The 15,921-nt window shown below is 39.8% G+C and overlaps 1 long non-coding RNA gene across 1 annotated transcript in view; it reads left to right on the top strand.

Moving 5' to 3' along the window:
* LOC129438682 (uncharacterized) overlaps positions 1-11,127 on the top strand; it is a 42,701-nt gene extending 31,574 nt beyond the window's left edge. Inside the window, exon 4 of the long non-coding RNA XR_012367941.1 lies at positions 10,271-11,127. This is a non-coding gene — a long non-coding RNA (uncharacterized lncRNA). The remainder of the gene's footprint in view (positions 1-10,270) is intronic.
* The last annotated feature ends 4,794 nt before the right edge of the window (positions 11,128-15,921 follow it).

Raw genomic sequence — 15,921 nt, 5'->3', positions numbered from 1 at the left:
TTTTTTAAACTATTTAAATAGTAAAGTATATGTATATTTTTGGCATTACTGTATGATAGTGTGATTTTTCATTCACATTACAGCATGATACTTGTGGCAATATGATACTGTGACATACCCGAATAATGGCATACTGTAAGCGGTTTTTATGTTTAACGCAAAATATTTCTTATTTATTTTGTTTTCATTTTGGAGTAAACCTGATCCTGTTCCTAACAAGTTTGGTGAGATTTACTAAATGTAACTGTCTCTTGTTAATGTAAATGTGACTCTTTCTAGACGTTTATTTCACCACCAGCTGTTACTGTATAACCCAAAACACACACACATACACATACGGGAGGCTTGATTCCAAAATACTGCGAGGAATTACATCCAATAACAGATTCTGATCATAACTGCTGAGAAATGCCATCTAAACCCCGCCTCCTTTCAAGCCCCACCCATTGTTTAACATCTGTGCTTGTAACCAAAGCTTTTCACTGATACTTGGGCAAATCTATCAAATAGTTTAATGAATGACAACTACTGTACAGCGAACAAAGATCTGAGGGCCAACACACCTCCAAGGGTTTCAAGATGGCATAAAATTAAGCACATTTTTACCTATTGCTTATTTATAACAAATATGCATTTTTAGTCAAGCCAAGCTCTGAGGGAAACCGAGGGTGTGGGGCTTCAAAAGTTGTGGACAAATTGGACAATTGTGGGGCCTTGAAGTCCAAAAGGCTGTGCTCCACCGAATATAAACAAGTCAAGATGATTTAGGCTCAACCAACAGACTCTGTTATGATTCATTGTCTGTGTTTAGACCATATGTGAGATTATATGATTTAGTGAGTTTCAGGCATGTATGTTGTCATGGCCTCTTTAGTCCGAAATGAAGGACAGACCACCAAGCATATGTAGCAAACACATACACAGCAACTTACTGAGTTTAATGGTTTAGAAAGTCAATCAGAGCGTGAAATTGATGCGATTTCGCAAAGCGCAGTAAATCCTCAGGTACACACGTCCAGATCACAAGTTTGGCAGCTTTTAAAAAATGTCATTAGGAAAAAATAAAGTTAACATACCATTTTAAGAGAATTAATAGTTTGCAGTTTACTGTATTGTAATCAGAGGCATCGGGCCCATGCACGTGCCCCCTCAGTTTTTTGAGGAAAATGGATTTTGCATGCAACCTCCAAATCAAAGAAGCAGCCATTAAAGGCGGGGTGCATGATCTCTGAAAGCCAGTGATGACATTTGATGTCACCTAAACAAACACGCTTCATTTTTTTGAAAGACCCACCCCACACATACGCAATCCAGGCAACGATGTCGGTTAGTAGACACGCCTCTTACTGCTGATTGGCTACAAGTGTGTTGTGGTAGTGGGCCTGACTCCCTTTTTTTTTTTAAATCACGCTCCCCACCTTTAATCTGTATTATGACAATACTTGTCTTTTATCTGTTTAATATTCACAATATTATAAATTCTGTAATGCATCACTTTTCAGTCCCTCCAGAAAAACGCGATTGTGCGATCAGCCAAAGTCTACATATTTATGCGGGGCTGCATTTTTTTTTAAATACGACGCACTTTCGCCCGCATTAATTACAGATTTCCACGCACAAAATATGCGGGGCTTGCATGATTTCATAATCCACGCATTTTCGTAGCAAAAAGTCACATATATATATATATATATATATATATATATATATATATATATATATATATATATATATATATATATATATATATATATATATATATTAGCAGAAAGTTGAAAAATGTTGCATTTACTTCACACAAGCACAGCCGTGTCCTCTGTTGCCATGGGAACGTTATGAAGTGACGTGATTATGTGACGTGAACATCATTGCAGCTTTTTGCAAGTTCCACAATTTTCGCAAATTCCCGCAATTCCATCGCATAAATTGCATAAATTTCCCGCATATTCCATCGCATTTTTAAAGAAAACGTGCCGCAAAATCGAGGATTTTTGCCCGCAACAATCACAAAAAAACTTTTTTCTAGAAGGACTGACTTTTCAGAGATTTCCTCTGTTTTGATAAGGTTTGATCGTGTTACATGTAACGGGGGTTCACACCAGCCGCGTTTGTGGCGTCAAATTCGCGTCTAGTTTGCCGCTTGAACGTTTTGAGTTTACTCGCTTCATTCGCGCGTGAAAGCTGCACGTGAAATTCTAGTCATCGAGGGGAGGGGCTTCTGCGACTCCGCTCACTTCCTGTAATCATGTCACTACTAGAGCAAACTCCTAATTAGTTAACACGGCACGTTTTTCCGGCAAAGTTAACATTTTTAAACTCGCGCGTTTCCAGCGGAAACACTCAATTCATGCCATTTGCGTGAACTAGACGCGTGAATAAGGCGGAATCGCATCTACCGCGCTGCGCTACACGCCTCATTCGCGCCAACGCTTCTTTACATTGACTTAACATTGAAATCACTCGCGCTTGACGCCTCTACCGCGGCTGGTCTGAATGCAGCATTATATGCAAGAAGAATTCCTATTATTCCCTGTGTAGTGTAGGATCATAAAAATTCTAGACTTTTTAAACACACATGCTAAACTGTTCGCTTTAAATGCTTATATCTTCTGTATGCAAATGTTGATTCATACCAAAATGCTTTTTTGCATATAGTTGTGTTTAACACATGAAAACGTCTCAAGTTACGTATGTAACTGTTGTTCCTTGAGAAGGGAACGAGACGCTGTGTCTCCCTTGTCATACTTCCTGCGTCCCTTTAACGCCGTCTTTGGCAATATTTCAGATAGCGATATACTTCCTGGCTCCCGCGTCACCCTGTCTTTGTTGTTAAGCCTCACCATTGGTTGAATTTGATATACACATTCAGACGCACTAACCCTTGGAGGCGTCCCCAAAGTGTCACAACAGTGACGCAGTACGAGTTCCCTTGAAAGGGAACTGTAACAATGTATCTTAAAACGTAACACGATGTAACATTGCTCTCACTTGAAATGTGTCCCCACATTTAGTCCTTGAATTTGAAGGTATTGGACCTGGACAGTCCTTGAAAGGTCCTTGAATTTGAGGTGTGGGAACGCTCCTTCTGGTGCATTTTGCTATCTGAAAAATGTAAACGTCTTCAAAAACGCTCATAACATTTCCGAAACTTTTTTTTACTTGAAGGCAAGGGGGCTCAGATTGTTAGAAATGTAAGTGGGAGTGCTACGGATAAAAAAACTGGTGCATGACGCCCCTGCTTGTATTGTATTTTACTCAACACTGTAGTCTATATAATAATAACAATGTGTGTTTATGCTATGCCTGAGAGGAGGTGATATCAGACATTATTACAGTATTTTCCCTCAGATTGTCAATGCATATGTAGACAACAGACAGACCATGAGCTTATAGCACAGAGTTCATGTAAGACACATAAGTGTCAATGCACAATCTGGGTTTAATGTGCTTCTCGAACATCTGACCAATAAAAACAACATTTAACACACATCAGGAAAGAGAGGTCACATCTGTCTCTCTCTCTCTGTGTGTGTTTTATTCATACAAAGTGTGCAGAGATCAGAATGTATAGACATGAAATGATAATGGCAAATGAGACATGAAAGGTCTTTCCTGAAACCTGTAAAACTGCTGACATAGACAACATACAGAAACATCCAACATAATAAAAATCTACAACAGCGTTGCATGTATCCTTTATGTAGAAAGCAATCCCATAATGCATTGCAAGCTCAGCAAAACAGTCCATCTAATAGTAGGTCGTTTAAAATTTGTATAAAGATGCTACAGTCGAATGCAGAGCGATTGAGAAAGAGACAGTGGAGAGGAAATATAAATCATTTATGAGTGAATTAGTTTGAGAAGTTTCTCACATACACGCAGTCACACAGTCATAGCTGAACATCTGTACTGTGTGTCATATCGAACAATACTGTTACTATTCACAATACAGCACAGCCTTGTCTCTTATTGCTTTATTGTACAGTATACCAAATCCAAACCCTATAACTCTTATAACAAACCCTACAACCCCAAACTTCATGCCAGACTTTTCTTATAAAACGTTCTGTTAAAGTAATATAAGCATATAAACGAGTTAACAAAGCGCTTTCAAACATGCATACTACACACTGTACAGTACATAGTGTGTGTGAGGTTTATTGCCAACAAAAATTACTCGGACCATCTCTCCGGTGAGACACACGGAATTCTGTTTTCTGCCAGATTCCCAGAAATAAAGAACGTGCACACACTCATTCAGGGAGTATCAAACTAAATAAGGCAGACATATATGACTGACTTTTATAGAAAGCACTGTAAAGCATTTTGTGTGACACAAAAGCACTATTAAAGTAATAAAAGATGACAGCTTTGTGTGGAAAACAGACACAAATTTCAGTCCCCGGGGGGGGAGATGCATTCTAACTTATTAACACAATTAAAGGCAGGGTGCATGATCTTCGAAAGCCAATGCTGACATTTGAAATCACCTAAACAAACACACCCCTACCCCAATAAAATCTGGACCTTCTTTTGATAGACCCGCATACGCAACACATACGCAACTCAGGCAACGATGTCAGTTAGTAGACACGCCCCTTACTGCTGATTGGCTACAAGTGTGTTTTGGTAGTCGGGCCGACTCCCTTTTCCAAAGTGTTTTTCAAAAATCATGCACTCTGCTTTTAAAGAGTTGTAATCCTCATGCTAAACAAATGCAAAGTGTCAAAAAAGCAGTTAAGGATGTGACAGAGTATTGGCCAAATCACGCCTCTTCCTTTCCTAAGTTTTGAAAAGTTTTTTTCAAACATGGGTATCCGTTACATATCAGTGACCCCATATTCCTTTTATGGGCACTTCCCCTGGAAAAGCACGCCCACATGTCAATCAGAGTGAGAAGGGCAAGGACGCTTATTAGCATTGTACCTTCGAGTAGAAGTCACAGGCATCACTTCACGCGATACCTTTTGTTTTATATCAAGACTCAACAATGGCACGAAAGAAGAAGTGTGTTTTTGGATGTAAGGAGATGAAAGCCTTGTTCAGATTTTCAAGTAAGCAGCCTTATGGAAACAAATTGATATAGTTTGTTTATCCGAGCTAGCAGTGGAGTTTTGCGTGTGTGTTTGATTAATATTGGATTTTGTTGAAATGGGGCGGTCCAAACCGGGACATCAGTTGCAGGCGGTAAGTAAAACTGCATCAAATGTATGTGTTTTGTTGCCAATCGACACGTAAGGGCATATAATGTAAACGACACAAACATGTTGTGAATCATAAGTTATCCAGAGATAGTGGCATATTGTTTTGTGTGTGTTGCTTGCTGTGACTCACTCCTCCCGCTGGACGCCTCTGGGATTTCGTACAATCCCTAGAGGTGATCTGTCTATATAACCTCATTCACACAGCACTTTGGTCCAGGAAAATATGCGTAAAATTGGCAGAGGCTTCTGTGTGAACACAAACACGTCCCGTAAATGCAAAGACATCCGTAAACAGTGTGGGGGTAAACGTCGGTCTGACGTCGTCCGTTCTAAATGCCGGTAATCTATATTTTTTGTTCACACAAAGAGCTTACCGGTAAATTACTGGTAATCTTACAACCTCTCTTACTGGTAAATTGGCAGCACTGATTTACCAGAAAGGTTCTGTTCACAAATGACCTGTTAACTGCAATTTACCAGTAAATTACCAGTAAAGAACAGTGTTGGGGAAAGTTACTTTTAAAAGTAATGCATTACAATATTAAGTTACTTCCCAAAGAATAACTATAAGCCACTCCGGAGTATAAGCCACATCATTCAAAATTGCATCAAGACGAAATAACATATATAAGTCACAGTGGACTATACGACGCGTTTATTTAGAAAAATATTTCACAAAATCCAAGCCGGAGAACAGACATTTAATCTGGAAAGGCAAGTTATTCAACTAGACAAAAGCAGACAGAACAGCAGGCTGAATAGATGTCTGTACGTTAAAGTAATATTATCAGTTATTTAAACGACAAAACCATGACATACAGAACTTACCTGGAAGGTTGAATAGACTAAATTAACCAAACAAGCCAACTAGCGTGAAGTTCGCAGACTCGTCATTCCACATTACTGAATTAATTAAATTACATAAATACAGAAACAGCATATGGCGGACTCTCGCGGCTGTAGACGGTAATGTTGTCGCTTGCCTCATAAATGTCAAAATTTATTCATACTGACTTACAAGGCGCACCTGACTATAAGACGCAGCACCAGCCAAGTTATGAAAAAAAACGCGACTTATAGACCGAAAAATACAGTAATTGCTTTACTTAGTTACTTTTCATGAAAAGAAATGCTTATGTTACTTTTAAGTGACTTTTGCGTTACTTTTTCTTCCTTGGCTGAGGCTTGATCTCTTTCAGGCATTGCACGTGTTTTTATGATCGCAAAAATGTCAAGCTCTGGCCTGACATCTCCGTTTCTGACTCAAACTGTTCCCGCTCAGGCACACAGAATGCGCAATTCTAAGTTAATATGTTCAGTTTAATTCAGTACATTATTTTATTTTTTATTTGAATTAATTAAACTGAAAAGTAACTCACATTACTTTTTAAAAAAGTAACTTAAATATTAATGTGTGCATTTATAAAGTAATGCGTTACTTTACTCGTTACTTCAGAAAAGTAATATTATTACGTAATGCGTGTTACTTGTAATGCTTTACCCCAAACACTGGTAAAGACTATTGTCACTGGTGGTGTGCACATAGCATTACAGTGCTGAAAAGTGCCCATTTATGTACAGTGTGTGATAAAGAACTATGTAAATGTTTTCATCTTTTGTGTTCCACGGCAGTAAGAAAGTTGTACATATCGACACAACGACACCAAACAACGCATGAACAATGAGCCGAAGGTATTCAAAGAGCATAAACATCTTCTGACAGCACAGGAAATATTGAAACTCTCAGACAGCCAAGATTTCCTCGCGAGAGGGGCAGGGCGGCTTAACTTCTCTGCGTTTAGTCTGGAGAAATCACCACAGAGGATACTGAGTTACAAATGTGAAATACCTTCAGCGTGTGTGCTTCATGCAGGACGAAACTTCATCTTTAATGTCCTGAAACCCGGAGAGTTTATTTTTCCCCAGGTGACTCTCTTTGTCCTCGAGCCATTAAGTTCCAAAATGACTTTAACAGTCCGAAAGTTCACGAGGAATCGTGTGTTTATGTGTTTTACGCGTAGTTTCACAAACACCAGCAGTGTGTTGTTGAAACATTATCCTTAGAAACGTGCGATAAACCATTAGGGTTCACACACCCCACATTCATATTGTTGTGTGTGAGTGTGTTTCGTGTGCGTCTGTGTATTGTAAACTTTACACACTTACTGTTTTGACATCTCACAATCTAGCAGACAAATGTATGCTGGTGTTGACTCATCAAACTCCCGTGTGTGTGTAATTTAATGTGTGTGGTTTGGTCTTTATCACTTCTCCCCCGATACAGTTACAGGGTCAGACATTCTCCCTTCCTCTCACCCCCGCCATGGTGCTAAATGTCCCCCTAAACGCCCCGTGGAGGGGTAACTCAGTCCCTGCAGGGTTCGGGGCAGCTGCTTGGTATCTGAAAGAAAAGGCGAGGGACCTGTTATCATGTTGCCATGGGCAATAAAGAGCATAAACACACATGGGAAGGTTTAAGTTTCCCTTCAGGGGCAGCACACCACTGAAAATAACAAAATCAAACATTTAACATAAACCCATGAGAGTTAAGGGTCTGTCGGTAATCCACTGCATAACCACTCCACGGGGTGGACTCAATTTACACATCTGTGTTTCCAGAGCCACAAATGTTTTTGCGGTTCGTCTGGATGTTTTCTTCTGTTTTCTTTACTTGAAGTTGACGTGAAAATGAAATAGACCAATTTGATTTAATTGTGTCTTTATTTATCACTTCTATTTTCTAATTTTACAATCATTTTGGCAGAAAAATCTGATTACATATGTGAAGTTTTAGCTCAAAATATTATATAGATAATTTATAGACGGTTTCCGCAGTAACAACATAAGCTGCTTTCGTGGTCCACACGTAATGTCCGGTAAACTCCGCTAAGAATAAATAACAACAAAGTACTTTAAACTTAGTTTATTTATATAACATGCAAAATAAACAACACGTATATTACCCAGGAAAACAAAACATTTGTTATTTTCGACGAGGTATTTGTTCAAGACTAGTCAGACCATTAAACAAACTCAAATCGGAAGTTCGGACCAGACGCGTATCGCACGTGAGTCTGATGAAACTGTCTATAATAGCACATTAAAATTTTTGGGTGCCATTTTTGTGTATGTCCCCTAAAATGCAAATGAGCTAATCTCTGCACTAAATGGCAGTGCCGTGGTTGGATAGTGCAGATTAAGGGGGCGGTATTATCACCTTCTGACATCACAAAGGGAGCAACATTTCAATGTGCTATGCTTGCAGAGAATGATTTACCAAAACTAAGTTACTGCGTTAATTTTATTCACATGGCAGTGCCGTGGTTGGATAGTGCAGATTAAGGGGCGGCATTATGCCCTTCTGACATCACAAGGGGAGCCACATTTCAATTACCTATTTTTTCACGTTTGCAGAGAATGGTTTACCAAAACTAAGTTACTGGGTTAATCACATTTTCTAGGGTGCACTAAATGGCAGCGCCGTGGTTGGATAGTGCAGATTAAGGCGGCGGTATTATCCCCTTCTGACATCACAAGGGGAGCAAAATTTCTATGAGCTATGTTTGCAGAGAATGATTTACCAAAACTAAGTTACTGGGTTAATTTTATTCACATGGCAGTGCCGTGGTTGGATAGTGCAGATTAAGGGGCAGTATTATCCCCTTCTGACATCACAGGGGGAGCCAAATTTCAATCACCTATTTTTTCACGTTTGCAGAGAATGGTTTACCAAAACTAAGTAATTGGGTTGATCTTATTCAGATTTTCTAGGTTGCACTAAATAGCAGCGCTGTGGTTGGATAGTGCAGATTAAGGGGCGGTATTATCCCCTTCTGACATCACAAGGAGAGCAAAATTTCAATTAGCTATTTTTTCCCATGCTTGCAGAGAATGGTTTTCCAAAACTAAGTTACTGGGTTGATTTTATTCACATGGCAGTGCCGTGGTTGGATAGTGCAGATTAAGGGGCAGTATTATCCCCTTCTGACATCACAAGGGGAGCCAAATTTCAATTACCTATTTTTTCACGTTTGCAGAGAGTGGTTTACCAAAACTAAGTTACTGGGTTGATCTTATTCACATTTTCTAGGTTGCACTAAATGGCAGCGCCGTGGTTGGATAGTGCAGATTAAGGGGCGGCATTATCCCCTTCTGACATCACAGGGGGAGCCAAATTTCAATTACCTATTTTTTCACGTTTGCAGAGAATGGTTTACCAAAACTAAGTTACTGGGTTAATTTTATTCACATGGCAGTGCCGTGGTTGGATAGTGCAGATTAAGGGGTGGTATTATCCCCTTCTGACATCACAGGTGGAGCCAAATTTCAATTACCTATTTTTTCACATTTGCAGTGAATGGTTTACCAAAACTAAGTTACTGGGTTGATCTTATTTACATTTTCTAGGTTGCACTAAATGGCAGCGCCGTGGTTGGATAGTGCAGATTAAGGGGCGGCATTATCCCCTTCTGACATCACAAAGGCAGACACATTTCAATTAGCTCTTTTTTTACATGCTTGCAGAGAATGGTGCCAAACTAAGTTACTGGGTTGATCTTATTCACATTTTCTAGGTTGCACTAAATGGCAGTGCTGTGGTTGTATAGTGCAGATTAAGGGGCGGTATTATCCCCTTCTGACATCACAAGGGCAGACAAATTTCAATGACCTATTTTTCACATTTGCAGAGAGTGGTTTACCAAAACTAAGTTACTAGGTTGATCTTATTCACATTTTCTAGGTTGCACTAAATGGCAGTGCCGTGGTTGGATAGTGCAGATTAAGGGGTGGCATTATCCCCTTCTGACATCACAAGGGGAGCCAAATTTCAATTATCTATTTTTTCCCATGCTTGCAGAGAATGGAAAGTTACTGGGTTGATCTTATTCACATTTTCTAGGTTGCTACAAGCACTTGGGACCCAATTATAGCACTTAAACATGGAAAAATGTTTATGATATGTCCCCTTTAAATAAATGTCTCCATGTTTACTCTCCTGTTGCAATGGATATATATTTGTGCCGTGTGTTTGTGTGTTTCTCATTACACTGAGATCTCCTCCGCAGTGATCAGATGGAGTGCCATGCGGACCTGGCAGAGAGATCAAAGCTAACACTATTACCCGATCTGTTATATGGACGTCTCAGAGTTAAAGACCACGCAGAGCGAAGCTTCTCAGCTATGCCAGGCGGCGTCTCAAGTTAACCCTACCAGTTTAAAGTGTCTTCTCCGGAGAAAGGTCGAGTCTTAAGCACTTCTATAAATACACCTGCGTATTTCAAGACAGACACACATTATGACACAGAAAAAGCACTGCAATAGGTGATTACACAATACTGTACAACCTACAGTAAACATTAACAATGAAAACTTTTCCTTGGGAAAATTAACCATGTTTTTTGGTGTATTGAGTACTATTAACAAAACCATGGTTTTACTACAGTAGCCATTAGTGATGTACTGGATTGCAGTTGATCCAATCCGTACCTCAAAAACCGTAATGTGATCCGTCACACCTCTAAGGGATGAATTTACCAGATAGACATACTAATGGAAAGATGACTGTGGTTGAATGAAGCATATAACGTGTGCCTAATTGTGCCTGTGCGTGTGTGTAAAGGGTTAAATTCCTCGCTCCTCTCGTTGGTCTAGCGCAATGGTTCTGTTTAATGTAAACACAGAGAAAGACACAAACGACAGAATGATTAATGACACGGGAGGGAGTCGAAAAAATGTGATGTGGAACAGAGGGAGAAAAGGTTATACATCACATGAAACGGACGAAAGACAAGCGGTGTTATATAGTGAATTACAATCTGTGTGTGAGAGAGTTTATTTAAACATTAAAGCATGTGAAACACACACAGTCAGGTATCGTAAACATAGACATCAGATCTTTAAAACTGAAATACACACCAGCATACATCAGTCAGAGAGAGAGAGAGAGAGAGAGAGAGAGAGAGAGAGAGAGAGAACAGCTAGGAGTGTTTAATAGAAATTTATAAGAAATTTGTTGGGTATGAAGAGGCATTTATGAATCTATTACATGATTATGAACTACTATAGTAGTATACTTTTTTACTTATTTTATTTATTATTTTACTTATTCAATTATCACATATTTACTCTAATATACTACATTTCATAATACATTTCATTTACTTAAAGCTGCAATCTGTAAATCTGTAACATTTTACAAACAGTTATTAAGCAGGTACATAAACAGTCTGTCTCCTTTACCACAATTCAATGGTAAGCTTATAATAATGATTTATATGCTGAATTGTCAAGTCAAATTTCACAGGAAATGTCTGTTGTTTCTCAGCAAATTATTAATTATTACATTCAAAGTCAAGTACTTTTTTACATCAACTTAGATTAAAGTAACAATGGGGCAGTTTCCTATAGGGCTTATCCTATACTCCCAGACCAAAATGAATTACTTCAAAAACAATTTTACTGACATATCTCAACATCAGTGCCGTGGTTTTGTGCACACCAGTATTGTTTTTTTATGGTTTGTTTGTAAAAATGATTTAAGGTGTAGTCATGGATTAATATAAACCCTGTCTGGGAAACCACCCCTAAATTTTTAAAGAGAAGTAGGGGAGAGCGCGGGCGAAAGTAAAATGCATTTTAAAAGATATTATTTTATATTATATTATTTTTATTATATTTGATTTCGATTCTGTGGTCAGTAACTCACAAGTGTGGTCTATCAGTACCAGCACTGGTCACTGCTCATCTGTGGGGCGCAAATATAAAATAAGTGTTTGGAGTGTCATGTGTGTTGCTCGTGTTTTCAAAATGTGTGTTTGTCGCGTCATGTGAGGCATGTGCATCACGTGTTTTGTCAAGGTGGGTGCCTGCTGCACACGCGTCAAAACCATTTATGATAAAAGAGACGCTCACGTTCACAAAATACACGCAAGACACTTCCTTAACAGTAAATGTGATTACACATGAGATTATGCGAGTATCTGGCAAACGCGAGCATCTCTTTTATCATAAACCCTTTAGACGCGTCTGCAGCAGGCACTTATTTTGACAAATGTGATGCACATACACGCGACGCGCCGAACACATATTTTGAAATGACGAATCACACACATGACTGGCTACATACATAACAAACTTCGCATCGTGCGCCCTCGGAAAAAGAAGTCACTGGCTCCCACTGAGTACAAGGTATTATTTTTGTACGAATGTAGAACGACTTTCACTTAAAAAAGTGAAAAAAAACTTGGTGTGTGAGTATTAGTACATGTTAAGATACAAACTCCAAAGTAAACGATGACGCGAGTTATTGTCTCCAACGCAAATCTCTTTTCTTGGACTACATCAAACACGCGGATTGTAGACAAGTTTACTTCCTGGGCCTGTTGACGTGGACACGACTGTCATTATCATAATTCCTCCCGCTTCGGAGGTTAGCATTGCATTGTGACCGAATCTTTCAAACATGGTAAGGAGCGCCACGTTTCCTAGAGACGTCAGAGGTATTCAGGCCAATCACAACTTACAGATTAGCTGGCCAATCAGGGACACAGAGCTTTGTCTGTTTCAGGAAGAGAGTGAAATCTGGACAAAAATGCACGGTATGTGGAAAATAATGTGTTTTTTAACCATAAACCACACGAACACATTGTATTATACCAAATACACAAAATAAAGTTGTTTTTTAGCAATGAAATAGGTGCTCTTTAAACATAAGTTGCACATTGTTACCTTTAACCCCATTGGTTGTGACAAATCTAATACAACAATACAAGCTAGATTTTTAGTGGTGCTTGCATTTATGCAAAGCATCACTATTACTATTCCTCAGGGATATTATTAGTGGTGCTTGCATTTATGCAAGGCATCACTATTACTATTGCTCATACTTATTATGTTGGCTTGAAAAAGCCAACATACTGTTATTCATCTTAATCTTATTATTATTCTTCTTCTGATCCCCACTTTTTCTGACTGTAACTCCTCCTAGAGCTTTCAAGCTACACCCACAAAACTTTACAAAACTTTTAAGACTGGTACGTAGATTTATGCTATGACTTTTCTAACTGATGGGACCTACCGAATTCCTAAACGGGGGGCTCAAACACCCCAAAATTTCCATTGACTTAACATTACGACCAACTTTGACGGGTCATAGCTGCGAACGAAAAATTTGTAGAAACTTGTAGCTTATCACAGTTGAAGAGGCTGGCAGGCTCTGTAAGAACATGCATCACATAGGGGTGTAAGCTGTACCCCTGGGGTGTAAGAGGCCCCCAAATTTCCCCATTGACTTATAATGGGGCAGGAAACACGCCCATATAAGGGAAATAAAAACATCCCAGAAGGAATATCTTCATTCTAGAGTGTCGTAGAGACATGGGGGTGGGCTCATTTTACTCAGGCATCCAATCAGTCTTTCAGGATCTCTCCAAAGCTATTAAGCCACGCCCCTAGCAACCATTTTGGGCACCCTAGCAACATCTCCCATAGACTGCCATTATAAAATGCCCAGATGGATATCTTTGCATCACACTGTCATAGAGACATGGGGGTGGGCTCATTTTACTCAGGCATCCAATCAGTCTCTCAGGATTCTTACAGAGTTATTAAGCCACGCCCCTAGCAACCACTTTTTAGCACCCTAGCAACATAAAATTCAAACAGTTATATCTCGGCATCCGAACATCGTAGAGACACGGGGGTTGGACCGTTTGACTTGTGGCTTGAAGGGTGATCATTATGGGATGCACATTTTCTCCCTAGCAACCAAACTTAGTACCCTAGCAACGGAATAAACAAAGCCTTATATCTCCGCTTCAGAACATCATAGAGACACGGGGGTTGGACCGTTTTACTTGTGGCTTGAAGGGTGATCATTATGGGATGCCAATTTTCTCCCTAGCAACCAAACTTAGTACCCTAGCAACGGAATAAACAAAGCCTTATATCTCCGCTTCAGAACATCTTAGAGACACGGGGGTTGGACCGTTTTACTTGTGGCTTGAAGGGTGATCATTATGGGATGCCAATTTTCTCCCTAGCAACCAAACTTAGTACCCTAGCAACGGAATAAACAAAGCCTTATATCTCCGCTTCAGAACATCATAGAGACACGGGGGTTGGACCGTTTTACTTTTGACTTGAAGTGTGATCATTATGGGATGCCAATTTTCTCCCTAGCAACCAAACTTAGTACCCTAGCAACGGAATAAACAAAGCCTTATATCTCCGCATCAGAACATCATAGAGACACGGGGGTTGGACCGTTTTACTTGTGGCTTGAAGGGTGATCATTATGGGATGCCAATTTTCTCCCTAGCAACCAAACTTAGTACCCTAGCAACGGAATAAACAAAGCCTTATATCTCCGCTTCAGAACATCTTAGAGACACGGGGGTTGGACCGTTTTACTTGTGGCTTGAAGGGTGATCATTATGGGATGCCAATTTTCTCCCTAGCAACCAAACTTAGTACCCTAGCAACGGAATAAACAAAGCCTTATATCTCTGCTTCAGAACATCATAGAGACACGAGGGTTGGACCGTTTTACTTGTGGCTTGAAGGGTGATCATTATGGGATGCCAATTTTCTCCCTAGCAACCAAACTTAGTACCCTAGCAACAGAATAAACAAAGCCTTATATCTTCGCTTCAGAACATCTTAGAGACACGGGGGTGGGACCGTTTTTCTTGTGGCTTGAAGGGTGATCATTATGGGATACCAATTTTCTCCTTAGCAACCAAACTTAGTACCCTAGCAACGGAATAAACAAAGCCTTATATCTCCGCTTCAGAACATCTTAGAGACACGGGGGTTGGACCGTTTTACTTGTGGCTTGAAGGTTAATCATTATGGGATGCCAATTTTCTCCCTAGCAACCAAACTTAGTACCCTAGCAACAGAATAAATGTTAGCTTCATGCTAATCATGTTAGCTTCATGCTAGCTTTGTGCTAATCATGCTAACATCATGCTAATCATGCTAACATCATGCTAGCTTTATGCTAATCATGCTAGCATCATGCTAGCTTCATGCTAATCATGCTTACATCATGCTAGCTTCATGCTAATCATGCTAACATCATACTTAAACATACTAACAGCCGGATAGCCTACTAAACTAAACTTCTGTCAAACCGTTTTAAACGTTCCGGCTACACTTTTTCAAGCCAACATAAAGTTTGTCCTCAAACTTTAATATCTAGTTATTATTATATCTTATTCTTATGTCTGCACACTTTTTCGGCGCGTAACTCGTCCCGCACGCTTTGCCGTAGTCCCATGAAAGCGGGCTCAAATCGACCGGTTTATTGAGGAGAGGTGTGCTATGACTTTTATAAGCGATCGGGTGCAGGATTTCCGATAGGGGGGCGAAAAACCACCCGAAAAATCCCATTGACTTAACATTGCGCCCAACTTTGACGAGTCATAGCTCAGCTCGAGGATTTTGTAGAAACATGTGGGTTACAACATTTGAAGAGGGTGGTAGGCTCTGTAAAAACATACATCACATTGGGGTGTAAGTTGTACCCCTGGGGTGTAAGAGGCACCCAAAAGTGCCCCATTGACTTATAATGGGGCAGGAAACATGCCCATATAAGGAAATAAAAAAGTTTCAGCTGGGATATCTTCGCTTTACAATGTCCTACAGACAAGTGGGTGGGCTCATTTCACTCGGGCGTCCAATCAGTCTCTCAGGATCATCTCAGAGCTATTAA

Source organism: Misgurnus anguillicaudatus, chromosome 24 (genome assembly GCF_027580225.2).
Source record: "Misgurnus anguillicaudatus chromosome 24, ASM2758022v2, whole genome shotgun sequence".
In the NCBI taxonomy this organism is placed as follows: Eukaryota; Metazoa; Chordata; class Actinopteri; order Cypriniformes; family Cobitidae; genus Misgurnus; species Misgurnus anguillicaudatus.
This window is presented reverse-complemented; position numbering and strand designations above follow the sequence as displayed.